Below are 13,185 nucleotides of genomic sequence, written 5' to 3'. Positions count from 1 at the left end.
CCGCAGAAGGGCAGGCGGAGAGGAGCGGGCGCGCAGAGCGTGGAGCCCTTTGCTCCTTTTGTGCTGGGAGCATGTGCTGGGAATTTGCTGCTGCACGTTATGCTTGTAATGCAGCTGGCTCCGCTGTAACCAAGCGCTCCGCCGCATTTGTCTGTCTGCGAGGGGAAACGGGTCACCTGCCGTGGCCAGCCTGCCCCTCGTACAGACATGGAACCGTGAAGGGTGGAAGAGACCTCTGAGATCATCTGGTCCAACCGTCCTCTAGCACCTCGCCGGCCTCCGGCTGTGTGTTTCTGCTCTGGTGCAAATGAGTGTAAACACGTTTCCATTTGGAGGTGCAGAAGGGGAGCAGAGCCGTGTATGCGGGTAGCACACACGTGCACCTATGTTCCTCAGGCCGTCACCATCAAGGGAGGCCGTAGGGAAATAGTGGGCACTGCACCAGTGTGTTTGTGCGTGGGGAAGGGAGGGTACACACCAAACAAAAACCAGCACAGGGAAAGGCGGGCATCGGGAGAGGCTCTGCCTTGGCTGAAGTGCTGCTGCGATGTCGGAAAGCCTCGGTAATGTTAATGGAAGCTGCTTCATCCTGAAAAACATCCGCACGGGCTTGGGGATTCAGACATTTCGTAAACAGCAGGAGGAAGACTTGGGAAAATGCTGATGGGGAGGGGGACGGGGGCAGAAAATCCTGGAAACCTCCTTTGTTGTTCTGCTGCCTGCTTATTGTGATGCTCGGACATAACGCTTCATTCCCACTGCATCAAATCCTAGTTTATCATGAAGGCTTGTTTTCCCTCTAAGGCTCGATTTAGGTTGAGTAGGCGGATTCCTTTAAAGGAGAAAAAGAGAGAGGGAGAAAACGAAGGTATTTTTCATGCATTACTGAAAACGTTTCCAGTTTCTCCTCCTCCAATTACTGTTGCAAAGGTTGAGCTAAAGATTGTGGCTGTCAGTTACACACTCACTTTGCTCTCTCTGTCTCTAATAACCATCTCTCTGGTTTCATGGTTTGAAAATGCCGTGTGACCGCTCTTTCGTTAACCTCCAGGCAGAAGGAGAAGAACATGCATTTCACTGCAAAATCTGCCCGCGTGAGAATATTGTGCCATTTTGGCAGTAGACCTTCTGATTGTTTTTTTCCCCTCTTTCCTGGGAAGCCACAGATTGGGAGGAAATGACAAGTGTAATTTATTCCTGAGCAGCTGAAGAAAAGGAGAGCGGTTGTTGGGAGGGGGTGTTTGTTGTGTTGGCGCTGCAGGTTCTGCGGGCAGCTGGAGAGCCAAACCTGAGTGTGCGGCGAAGATTTTTGTTGTTCTGCACGGATGTGCTCACATTCCCGATGCAGAGATACAGAGCTGTGTTGGTCCTGTGCAACTCAGTACTTCAAGGCTGGAAACCCATTTTTAAAAGAGAAGGCGCTCACGTGTGCCAAGTGGTGTGGGTTTTGCTTGTTTTTAATTCTTCAGGGAAACACTTTGGCTCTGTAAAAGCTTTATCTTGGCAAGGTTGCCTCAATCCACGTAGGTGTTCGAGCACGAGCGATCCTTAGAATGAGATGTGTCACCCAGCATTCTCTGGCTGACAGCTGTGTTTTTAGGGGCCTATGGGTATGAAATCCACTCTAAAATGAATCTCCGGACCCTCTGAGTACTGTGTTTATCCGGCACGTTGATTTAAACTGCAACAATTGAAGAAGGATGAATGTCACATTTAGTTTGAGCAACCTACTCAAGTTGTTGGAGGAATGCTATGTTGAAAACTGAAGTCAGAAATGTTTTAGGAAGAACCCGGTTGGCTTCTAGCTGGAAATGCAATTGTCCTCTGTTGATGGATGGTTTCCACGTTCATTTATTTTTAAAGAATCTTAGTCCATTGCCTTGACAAATATTAGTTTTGGGAGGAATGGCTACTGTATCTAAACACATCTCACTATTTGAAGCACAGGAACTCTTCAGAGGGCCGCATTCTGTTTATCCAACCTTTTAACCTCATCACCATTAGTATTGTTGTGGTTCTCTTTTAATTAAATGCTGCATTGTTTGAGGTGGGGGTGGAGAGTGGGAAAGAAGCTAGAAGCCTTGGGTTTTTGCCTCAGTTATTCCAGGTAGGAAAACAGTAAAGAAGGGCTTTCAGTAAAATGCTAAGGAGCTGAAAACACTACTATTCAAGTGTGTTTGAGCTGGGCATGGGGAACATACAGGTACATTTCTTTCAGCAGCACTTAAGTACTGAGCAGTGGTGTTACAGCCAATGCTGTGGTGCTTTTTTGGGAGAGGAAGGGCAGTCTCTATGGAGAACCTTGTTCATAGGTGCAGTGTAGACCTCACGCTGGAGTGGTGAAGCACACCTGGCTTTAAGCAGCATTTTCGGCTGACTAAGGACCAATTTGATGCTTATTTGACAAGAAGCAGCACTGCTGGCTAGCAGTCACATTTTCAATACTTCAGGAACAAACTGCCCATAATTACAGAAAATTACTGCGGATGCCGTTGCAGTTTGTGTGAAATTTAGAGATTGTTTGACAGATCAAGGCAAATGGAAATAAGGAGAGGGAAAAGAAAAAGGCAGGGAATTTAGAAAATCACACATTTTTACTGCTGAATAATCTCTTGATACGTGCTATTAAATGTGCTGTACTCCAGGGTTCCTTTAGGCCTCCTAGCAACCGCAAGGTTCAAAGGCCATGCGAGGAGTTCATTGTTCATGCTGAATATTAATTTCCCAGCGGAGGGCTGACTTGGGAAAAAAACCACCAGAAAAGAAAACTACAACAACGTAGAGCTTTGACCTTGCGAGAAAAGAGATGTTGAAAAGTTTGAATCCAATCAACGTTGCTGAAAAAGGGGAAATATACTTGATGGTTTTGATGGATTGTTACTTAATTGAAGGGGAAAGAAAGGAGTCATATAAAACTGCCAAGCAGAATAAAACTTGATGAAATTCAGGAATGAGAGCTCCAAGAAGTCACATGAAATAATAGGCGTATAACTTGAAATGTCAAAAGCTGCTTTTTTTTTTTTCTCCCCTCCTAAATAAAGAAGGGAAATCCTGGTTTTTCTTGCAGCGGAGAGATGAGCTACACGCTGTGGTTAACCCAGCTGTAAAACGTTACCAGGCGTAAAGAGTGCTCTGAAAAGAAATCCTTTTTTCCTGCAGCCTTTCCTGAGCTGTTGGAGCTGAAGGCCTCCGTGGAGGCAGTGTGTCAGATTGGGCTGGGGGTGGTGTAGGGTAACAGCCTTGTGGATGCGGCGTGAAGGAATGTCTGAAGAACTCTCTGCATTGGCAAAAACTAATGCCAGAGCTTGCTTATTTGAAGGTTGCCTCCTGAAAAGTTTGCAGTGACTTTATTGTTCTTTGCTGTAAAACTTCCTTGCAGGTGTTTCAGTGCTCTGAAGCTGAACAGTAGAATTCAGTCTCCTACAGTTAGTGGAGCTTGGTTAGCAAGCTGAAGCAGAAGAGACAGACAAGAAATGTCTAATCCTGGGAAGTCTGCTGATGTTGTCTGTGCAGACGATGGTTTGTAGGAGGAAAAGATAGCCTGCTTCAGGGATGTTTGTTGAAAGGTCTAGAGCCACCTCTCAGCCTTCTTGAAAAAAATCAAGGGTTTGGGGAGTGAAAATTGAGCGAATTTGAGAATCATGAATCACTTCTTTTCCTAAGCTTCAACTCCCGACTCTAATAAAAATTTATCTTTGGAGATAACGATGCATGATCTGAAGAAGGCAGTTTAATGTAATTGGGAAATGACAGGTATACACAAAGCCTTGGAACTTTTTCAGTTCTCCCGTTGCTTAGTTCAGTTATCTAAGGGAGTATGTTCTAACTTGAAAGTAGCTGTATTGTAATTAATATTTAATGGAATAATCAGTATTACATCACCTTTTTCTCTCCTTGTAGCATTAAGAAACACCTTCTAACTTCTCTGCTTACCAATAACGTGATGTCTTTTCCTCCCTCGATTCTGAATAGTTTAGTTTTAGGCCAGACCCATTCCTAGAATAGTAAAAGCAAAAGAGCAGGTTGATGCCAGGGGCTAGCAGAGAGAGCTGTTGCCCCTCGGCTCCTGCTCTGCCTCACTTGCTCCAGCTTTTGCAGAGCTGCCCAACCTGGTGGCTCAAACTTGTTTTAACGGCTTAGGAAATTGCTTCTGGGTTGCCTGTGCCTTCCAGTTTGTTTTGGTCCCTGGGGCATCTGCTTACCTCGAGAGAGAAGCAGGAACTTTCACTGGGCCTGGTGTGGAGGAAGGAGGGTCTAGCTGTCCTGTCTTCAGACCACAAACTTTGCATAAGTTCATGGGACAGCCTTTTCTGCGCAATTTCTGGCTTGTTTTTTCCTCTTGGTTTCTTGCCAAAGAGAATATGAAACACAGTCTTCTCTGATCATCCTTTGTGAATTTCACTGTTGTGGTTGCTCGTGCAGTATTAACTCTGCAGTTCTTGTCCTTTCTGACCAGGCCCCAAGATGTTTCCTGCATATCCATAACACTTCACCCTCACACCAAGCTATGGACAGTTTCCTTTGTCTTAATTGTGCTTTCTCCCAGCTGAGTGAACTGCACTGGAGTATATGTCCTTCCTGTCTGCCGTGACCTATAAGCAAGGGGATCCAGAGCTTTTTATTTTGTGGCAGTGCAAGTTAAATCTAAGAGGAATAACTGTTAGAAAAAAACAGAAGTCTGTGTGTGTGTCTATCTTACCTAGACCTGCTCAGGTTTCCATTTCACTTCAAAGCACTCCTCCCTGCTGGGCTAAGTTTCAGGTTATTTTTCTTTCCCAACCTTCCTCACTGCTACTAGGAGCCCATTTGCATTCTCAGGCTCTGCATTGTCTTTGCTCAGTCGCTTGCACCTTGGGCCAGGTCAGAGTGCACAGAGGGGACTGGGATCAGATCACCAAAGGGTATTTGCGCAGAGGTGGCATCCTGTTCTGAATCAGAATACGTTTCCAGGTGTGTTTTCCAGTGATCGTGTGATTGAAGTAACTTCTTGTATGCACATTAGACATTGTGATAGCTATTGAAGGTACAGGAGGCTCTTCTTTCAAGGACAGACAAGTGCTCAGAACAGGCACGATACTGATTTATCGCAAATAGTTCCCGAGCTGTCACAGGTGCAGAAGCTACACTCTGCCTTTGCCAGCAAGTTTTGATAAGCCTGAAGGGTGTTGAGTGTCTGGCCATTTTGGAATTGAATTGCAGCTGCGTCTTTGCAAATTGTGTTACGTGTTGGAGGCGGCTGAGATGTGAGGATTTTGCAGATTACCTTGCTTTAGGCCAGTGACTGTATCAGTTGTGGCCAAGAAACCTTTGCTTTTAGGTAGAAGAGTGAACTACCATCTTTGCAAAGTTCTTCACACGATTAAAAGAGGGATAAGTAAATCAGGTAGGAAGAATGAAAGAATAATATTTTGCTAAGCACACTGTCAAAGTCCTCCAAAAATTGGGGTTTCTCTCAGTGTTCTGGGGAGGTTCTTTAGGGTGACAACTGTTTTGTAATCCATAGCAGGTTGTAGGATGTTTCCGTGTATAGCACTAAAGTTGAGTCAGCTTCCTGTCATCTAAACTGTGGGCCATGACGTCTAACCTGTAATTGAAAAAAGAAAGACTGGAAAAAATGTTCAGATACAACCTATTTGCGGCTCCTCCTGAGCCTGCTTTTACCTAACTGCAAAAGGCCAAGCAATATTAAAGTCAGAAGAAAAAATGCTGATTTAGATCCAGTGTAAGAATTGCTAAATAATCTTTTTTTTTTTTTTTTTTTCCCTAGAAAAGCATACATTGCATTATTTTAAATGGTCAGGCTGCTGTTATGCTATCAAAGCTGGCTACTTTCAGTGGAGTAAATCTAAACGTCAGCCAGGAAATAAGAGATACCCTTTGTAAGGAGTATCTAAGAAATATTTGATGCAATTCTGTTTAATCATTGGGTTTTATTTGTACTAGAAAAAAGACATAGAAGTGGTAGCAGTTGAAACTGAGATGTGAAACAATTAAAATCTTCACTAAAAGTCTCAGGAGGCTGCACACTTCTGTACCTTTCCTAGCAAGAATTTTTGGTACTAAGGCCATGAGTAGTCCTAGATACAGATAATGCTTGAATACTGAAGCTGCGAAACTCTCCCAAACCAGCATCTACTTCTCCCGATTGCTGCCTGTAGATATGAGGGGGTAGTTAAAGTGGCTTGTAGCCACTGGCTTGCCCTTTCTTGCACATTTATTGAAGTGGCTACTCTGCCAATGGCGTTTTGTCTTGCTCAGCACAGAGGTGCTAGAATAGTTAAAAATGCACAACTTAGTAGAAACTTCAAGTTGGAGTGCTTAACAAAGATATCTTAACTGTGTTTTTTGTTCTGTTGGGATTTGAAAACAGAACGCAAAAGAGGAAGGTGATAGATAGCAAATGAAAATATTATTTGGGGAATTAGACCTAGTAGTAGACATAAGCTTTGGAAGGTAGAGATGGCTGAGTGTGGATGTGTTGCACGTGGAATTAAGGTATTGTGAACAAGAATAAATGAGTAGTTGATCCCATTTATGCTGTTTCCCTTTAATGAAAGTATCAAGAAGAGAGTCGTGAGAGACATCTTTCAAGTCTGACATTACAGACAGAGACAAAATGAAACTTCTGCTGATTTCTGTCCATTAGAGGTATTGGTAGCTAGGCAGTACATTGCATGTTTTAGCTTTCACCTGAAGGTGCTTTGAAATGGTTAAGCAGTAACTGCTGCTAAACATCTGCTTAAAAGTTGTTCGGATGACTTGGAAGAGCTTTAGCCCTTGCCCTCCCTTATGTTTTACTGTCAGATTTATTCTGAAAGGGTGAAAGTGCGTATCTACCAGCGTAGAACTGATTCCTTGACACTAACCATCATGTTTTGAAGCTTGATGATGATTAGTGTTGCAGTTTGACCAAGATGCCAGAACTGAAGCACCATGAGAATCTGTTCCTTGGTGTGGGTACTGTCCTCATGTGTGTAGAGCACCACACACTCCTGTATGTGGGTTGTGGATTAGAAACCTACACTTAGTGGTCTCAAAACAGCTCTTTCTGCCACCGTTTTCTTTCTCAGTTGCATCACTTAAGGTAAAAATTGAATGGCCCTTTGTAGTGAATATAACCTCAATGTTTTGAAGCACAGAGAGTATAAAAGACAATTCAGAAATACTTACTTAATGTAGCTTGGAAAAGGCAAAGTTCAGTAAGAAAGCTTAGTTCATCATAACACAGGAAGCAGCGCTGGGAGAACCCAGATTACATAAACTACTCTTCGTGCCCATTTGTGTTCTTTTAATTTCCTCCATAATTTCCTATGAATTTCCTGCTGATGAACTGTGACCTGGTTCCAGAGGATGAACTTCTGACCATACGTGATAAGGCTTTAGGTGCAGTAAGTGGGGCTTCTTATCTTACAGGCAGGGGAAGGTGGTGGACTAAATTTCAGCGTGGTGCCCAAAGTGACCTTCAGCCTCTTATGTTAACTTCAAGGTAGGGTAACAAACACAGGGACTGGATCTTACCGCTGGAGTGCAGCCTGGCTTTTCTCCTGACTGTTCATTCACAAAACACAGCTTTATCAGTGAAATCTTGAAATCATGTTTGCATGGTATCTCTGCATTAGAGTGGATCTGGTTGGAATGTTTGCAGTGAAAAAACCCTGCACAGAATTTAAAAAATATATTTTCTTCATTTTTCCATCCTCTGTCATGAAATTTCAGTGTTTGAACAACTTGATAGGACTTCTCTGGAAAGAAAGATGTAGTCATCTCAAAATAAAATGTTTTGCATACTTTGTTTTTACTAAAGATACTAGACATTTTCCCTTGTGACAATCTTAGATTCAGTTTGTGGAATTACAGTAGAATAAAATATGATAGAGTACAGTAGATAAGCATGGCTCAGTTGGAAGGGACCTATGAAGATAACCAAGTCCAAACGCCTGCCCAAATCAGGGCTAACTGAAAGTTAAGGCATATTTAATGAGAGCACTATCCATTTAATTCTGCATTTATTTGCAGAAATATTCCTCAGAAATATGTCTGTGAAACTAACGTGTCTCTTGGAAACCACAGGTTAGAAAGCGTGTTTGTAATTACCACTTCTCACAGAACAGTGCATTGATTATTGTAAAAACATGTACAATAACTTTTCTTGAGATACACAGTCTGCTGTGTTGCCCTATCCAGCACAGTAAGTGATTGGTTATGCAAGCTTACTTATTACATTTTATGTGTTGCTAAATATTATGTGTTGTGGAAGTTGTCTCTCTACATCTTCACTAATTGTCATACACTGAAATGCATGCTAAGTCCACAGGGGTCCAGTTCTGTCTGTAATGGGAAAGTGCACAAAATCTTTGACTGCTCAGGCAGGAAACTTAGCTGTACTTTTTACTGCTGCTCCTCCCTGGACAGTGTATATACCTGTCTTTCTTGCATGTATACTTTGCCTGCATCAGGGAATTGTAAAGGCTGAGGAGGGAATAGCTGTAACTGCTGAGTGATGCTCCCTTTTAATTGAAAGTTGCCTTTGAATAAGGGTCATAGATGAGAGAGGTGGCAAAAGTGGGACAGGCTAACCAGAAACAAGGGCAGATATGATGGCAGTGAACAAAAATAATCATTGTCAGTGCATTTCTGTTGTGCTAGAGCAGTCTTGAGTCCTGTGTTGTGGCCATGAGAAGTAGGTTTCCTCAGCTCACCTTTAGATTTCAGTGTAAGTCATTTAGCTAACTGGATTTAAATTAGAACTATTGCTCCTTCACTTGAGTGTCTCTGAGCTCATTTCAAAGGCTAATAATTGATCTGAGTCTTTTCTGCCTATCAGATAATAACCTCATTTAGTTTCTGTCCTGTTGCTGATTGTTCCGAGTATGCAATGCAACAATACAGTGCACTCAGCTTTGCATGATTATCCCTTTTCATCCTAGTAGTTTTCCCTTCTTTTATGTCTCCCAGAAATGTATGAAAGTAAATTGAAGTGTTTCACTGTAGCATGCCTTTAAATGTTATAAAGGTAAGTTTAAAAAATTGAGGGGAAAAAAGCTTTACCTTCTTGTGCCGTTGTAATTCATTCACTAGCTAATGGGGCAGTTGAATAGGATAGTATATTTCAAACAGTACTAAAGCATACAAATTGATGTTGGCTGTTAGATTCTACTCATGGGTTGGTGTCAAACCAAGGTCTGTAAACAGAGGCAAAACTGTCTTGTGCAGTAGCCTTTAGGAGCTGTCATTTATCTCTAGCAGAAAACCCAGCTTTTCACATTGGAGTATTTGACCTGGGTATTGTATTTCTAAATAAATGTGTTATGTGTTCATTGTGCATAGCGTTAGAAAGGCTACGTCATGGGGACCAGCAGAAAGAAAAAAATCTGAAACCACTTGGGAATGTGTTGCCATACATGATGTTTTTTGAAGCAAAGTGCAGGAGCTGGAAGGAACATGGAAAGGACAATAAGGCTGTCTAGTTAGAAGAGTTAGGCAAGAAGAATGGTGTGAAAACTGAGGTTTCTGTGCTGACATAGCAAAGAAGTGTTAATTTTTTAATCACAGGTGAGAACCTGAGAGTGGCTGTACCAGGTAAGACCAATGTCTGTCTTGCTCTCTGTGCTGTGTCTTAGTATGGCCACAAACAGTTGCCCAGGAAGGGGGAGAAGAAAGCAATATGGTACTTCCCCTACATACTGCCCTGTCTCCAGCTATTTCAGTCAGTGCAGTTTGCTTGGTAATCCTCACAGGTTTCTCTCCCAGGTACTATCTATGGTACGTGTGGAGAATTTAGGGCAGTGACAAATGCTTGCCTAATGCATGAGGAGCTGCCTAGTGACAGCCTTAAGTTTTGTGCATTATCAGTGCCATTCTTCCATTGGGTCTCCTCCTGCCCTGCTTTGCAGTATTTCTCAGTGAGGAATGTGTGCGCTTGTGAAGAAGGCTTAGAGGTTTTTGGTGATGAACGACACCATATTGGCGGCTAGCCTGGGAGGCAGCATCAGTCCTCTCTCTCCAAATACAACACGCACGAACTCCAGAGTCCCTGAAACTGGAATATTGATAAAGTGCACGTCATCATGCATTCTCTTTTTACGTAAGATAGGCTGTGAGGTCATGAAAGGAACATTTCTTCATTATTTTTGTGATTCCACTTATTCCTGCTTTCAGTTAGTTTTATTCCCTTAGCTCCCTTTCCCTCTTGAGTTCTGAGCATCGTGAGCCGTCTCATCTCAAAGGTGACACATGCCTAGATGAAAGGCTTGCATTAAGCAGAAGCTTCTTGTTACATCAACTCTTGACATTCTGAAAATGTCAACTCTTAATTTACATTGCAATAGGATCTGGTGCCAAGACATTACCAGTTTCCAAGTCTTCCACTTATTAATCAGGCAGAACTGCTGTTGTCCTGAGAAAGTACTGCAGAATTGGATCCAAAAGTTTCATGCCTCTGAGGTACCCCTTTTCCTTGTTTTGGGGTTATTGGCTGGCTCCTGAGATAATCTTAGGTGAGAAACATTTGTTCAGCTAATAGGTGAAGACCATAACTTTTCCACTATGACTTCCTGAGGTTGTGACATGTCGGATGTCTCAGTAAAAGCACTGATTTTTCCAAAACACGAACATTTGGCACCTTTGAAAGTTGGTAAATGGAACTGTGCAGGTTTTAAAATCCACTTACCTGGTTTTGCATCTGGGCCTGAACTGACCCTGTATGCTTGTCAATTAAGCTATCTTTGAAAATGGTCCCAATGTGTTGAGCTCAGTTGCCACCATCTCTCTACAGAGGTGCTAAGACAGTGATCTTGTGTATACATCAAAGTTGTATCTCTAAGCCCTATTAATTCACAGACCTGCATCACTAAAATGTGTTTTCCGAAATAGATTTCGGGTGTATAGTGCAGATGAGGCTGGTGGTGATGACAGTGACTCTTCCCTGTCTCGTAGTGAGCTACTGTACATGTGCCATGGGCCTTCAAGGAACAGCTGGAAGTTATGTGTTTGTGTGAACATTTATATGCATCTAAACATACTAAAGCACACAGCATAAATGACATTTATATAGGTTATAAATCATTTTACCTTACACTGTCTTTTATCTCCAGACTTCTGCTGAATTTTTATCTCCCTTGTTAGAGCAGCATCAGTACATGTCTGTTTCACATGTTCTGTGTGGGGAGACTGTATTGTATACCAACCTGAGTGTATTCTGTTTATGCTTGGCCTACATCTGCAGGGGTTTAATTTAGATGTGCATGTTGTTAGTAATTGTAAATGATGTTGTAGACATCTTTCCTGGCAAGACTGAAATATAAACACTGGAAAAACAATGCAAATGATAGAAAATAAATAGAATGCAGAATGATAGAAGTGTTAGAAAAATGGTGAATTTTTAGGAAATAATTCCATTTAAAAAAAAGTTAAGAATTCTCAGAAGTCTCAGAATCTTAGAATCTGTCATTTCTTGCTTGCTCTGCAGAAGTGTTGTTTACCACCATTGTACCACTGAGATTTTCATGACGTTGTATTTTGTTCACTCCAGTCTATGGTCTAATCTCGTTCTAGTGTGTACTTAAGCAGAACAGACTTGAGTAACTCCCAAGCAAGTGATTTTAGAATCTGAAATTAGTATTACATATGAAAAAATGTTAGCGTTTTAAATTCAAGTGCACAGTAATAGTGTGTCATATGTTCCTTACAGGGACTAAAAATTGTGTTTTACTATTGAGAAAATTTATGTACTTTTAATCTATACTGGCTAATCCAGAAGCAACAACAGAGGTTGAATGTTCAATGTTTAACTTGACTTCTCTAATTATAAGATCATTGAAAATGACCTCATAAATCATTGGGTCTGATTCTCCTTTGTATCTGAGTGCAATTCTGTTGATTTTAACTGAGTTGTTACTGGTTGACTTTAGAATGAGAGCAAAAGCAATCCAGAATCCATTGCTAGCAAATGTGGAATGGTTTCTTCGGACAGAGCCAGGCAACAAATTTGGTGACACTCAAAATGTGAAGAAAGACTAAGGATCATTTGCAGAATGAAAATTAGCACTATTTAGCCCTCTGTTCATTAGTGATGGTTTACACTCCATTGCCTGATTTGAAGAGGGATGTTCACATTCATATTGAGTACTACGATATTTTTGCAGTAGTGTCATTGAAGTGAATGACGTTACTGCTGTGGAAGAAGTGGGCCCCGTCTGGTCTTGTGTATGGGCATAGGCTGGTGGTCTCCCTTTTAGGGGACCTGAGCTCTTGGTGCTCAGGGAGGGGAAGGTGAGGCTCTGGGCACTTACGTGAAAACCATGTAGGTTATGAAAGAGGAAAACTGCAGCCTCAGGTGGCTATTGCTGAGTATTGTAGGCAACCAAAACATGGTATGGTGCGACATCATAGAGTTTACCATTCTCTTCTGTGATGCTAGGCTGTCGTTTTCCATCTTATCAGTATGATTGTCTCTCCCCTTGATTTTACTAATAATTTGGAGGGCAGGGAGTTGGACCAAAGGGTGATAATTATGTGAAGCAAGAATGCTTCACATTTGGAAGTGGGCAGTAAACTCTGGTATTGAAAGGGTGATTTCCTCTGAATGGAGGCTGCAGGGTTACCCTCAAACAATTACTCACGAGTAGCTATGGAAGGGAAGAAAACCAGGAAGTTTTTGTGAACTGTGAGACTTTTGAAGCTTAGTTTCCTGTGGCTTTATTTCATAAAACTTTTCTCCTATGTGGGTGCTCTGATGTCTTCTTATGTGGCTGAGCTTTGGCTTCAGTCTTTTCCTGAGATCTTGTGATGGGTCATGGAAAGTTGTGGTAAGACCTGTGAGATTACCCCTCTGTCAAATTTGCTTGATATTACTGAAAAAAAGTGCTGTGCTAGGTTACACTCAAAGCATTTTGTTACGAGCAAAAGGTTAATCTGGCTAATCCTAATTTCAGAGCTCTTCAGGAACAAGCTGTTTAAGACTCTTCAGCAGTGGAAAGGAATTAGCTGAATGACTTGTAGAGGCCTGTAGTCTCTGGTCTATATAGCGAAGTATAACTGCTCTGTTGTTTCTCTGAACCACAGAATCACAGAAAATCCTGAGCTGGGAGGCACCCAAAAGGATCGTTGAATCCAACTCCTGGCTCCACGCAGACTGCCCAAAATTCAAGCCCTGCATCTGAGAGCACTGTCCAAACTCTCCTTGAT

General features: G+C 42.2%; 1 protein-coding gene across 5 annotated transcripts in view; it reads left to right on the top strand.

Moving 5' to 3' along the window:
* The window catches only part of STOX2 (storkhead box 2), a 129,277-nt gene that overhangs the window by 63,549 nt on the left and 52,543 nt on the right, over positions 1-13,185 (top strand). The gene's annotated exons all lie outside the window — the stretch shown is intronic.

Source organism: Meleagris gallopavo, chromosome 4, assembly GCF_905368555.1.
Source record: "Meleagris gallopavo chromosome 4, MGAL_WU_HG_1.1, whole genome shotgun sequence".
NCBI lineage: Eukaryota > Metazoa > Chordata > Aves > Galliformes > Phasianidae > Meleagris > Meleagris gallopavo.
Note: the sequence above shows the minus strand (reverse complement) of the source record. Positions and strands in the feature narration are given on the sequence as shown.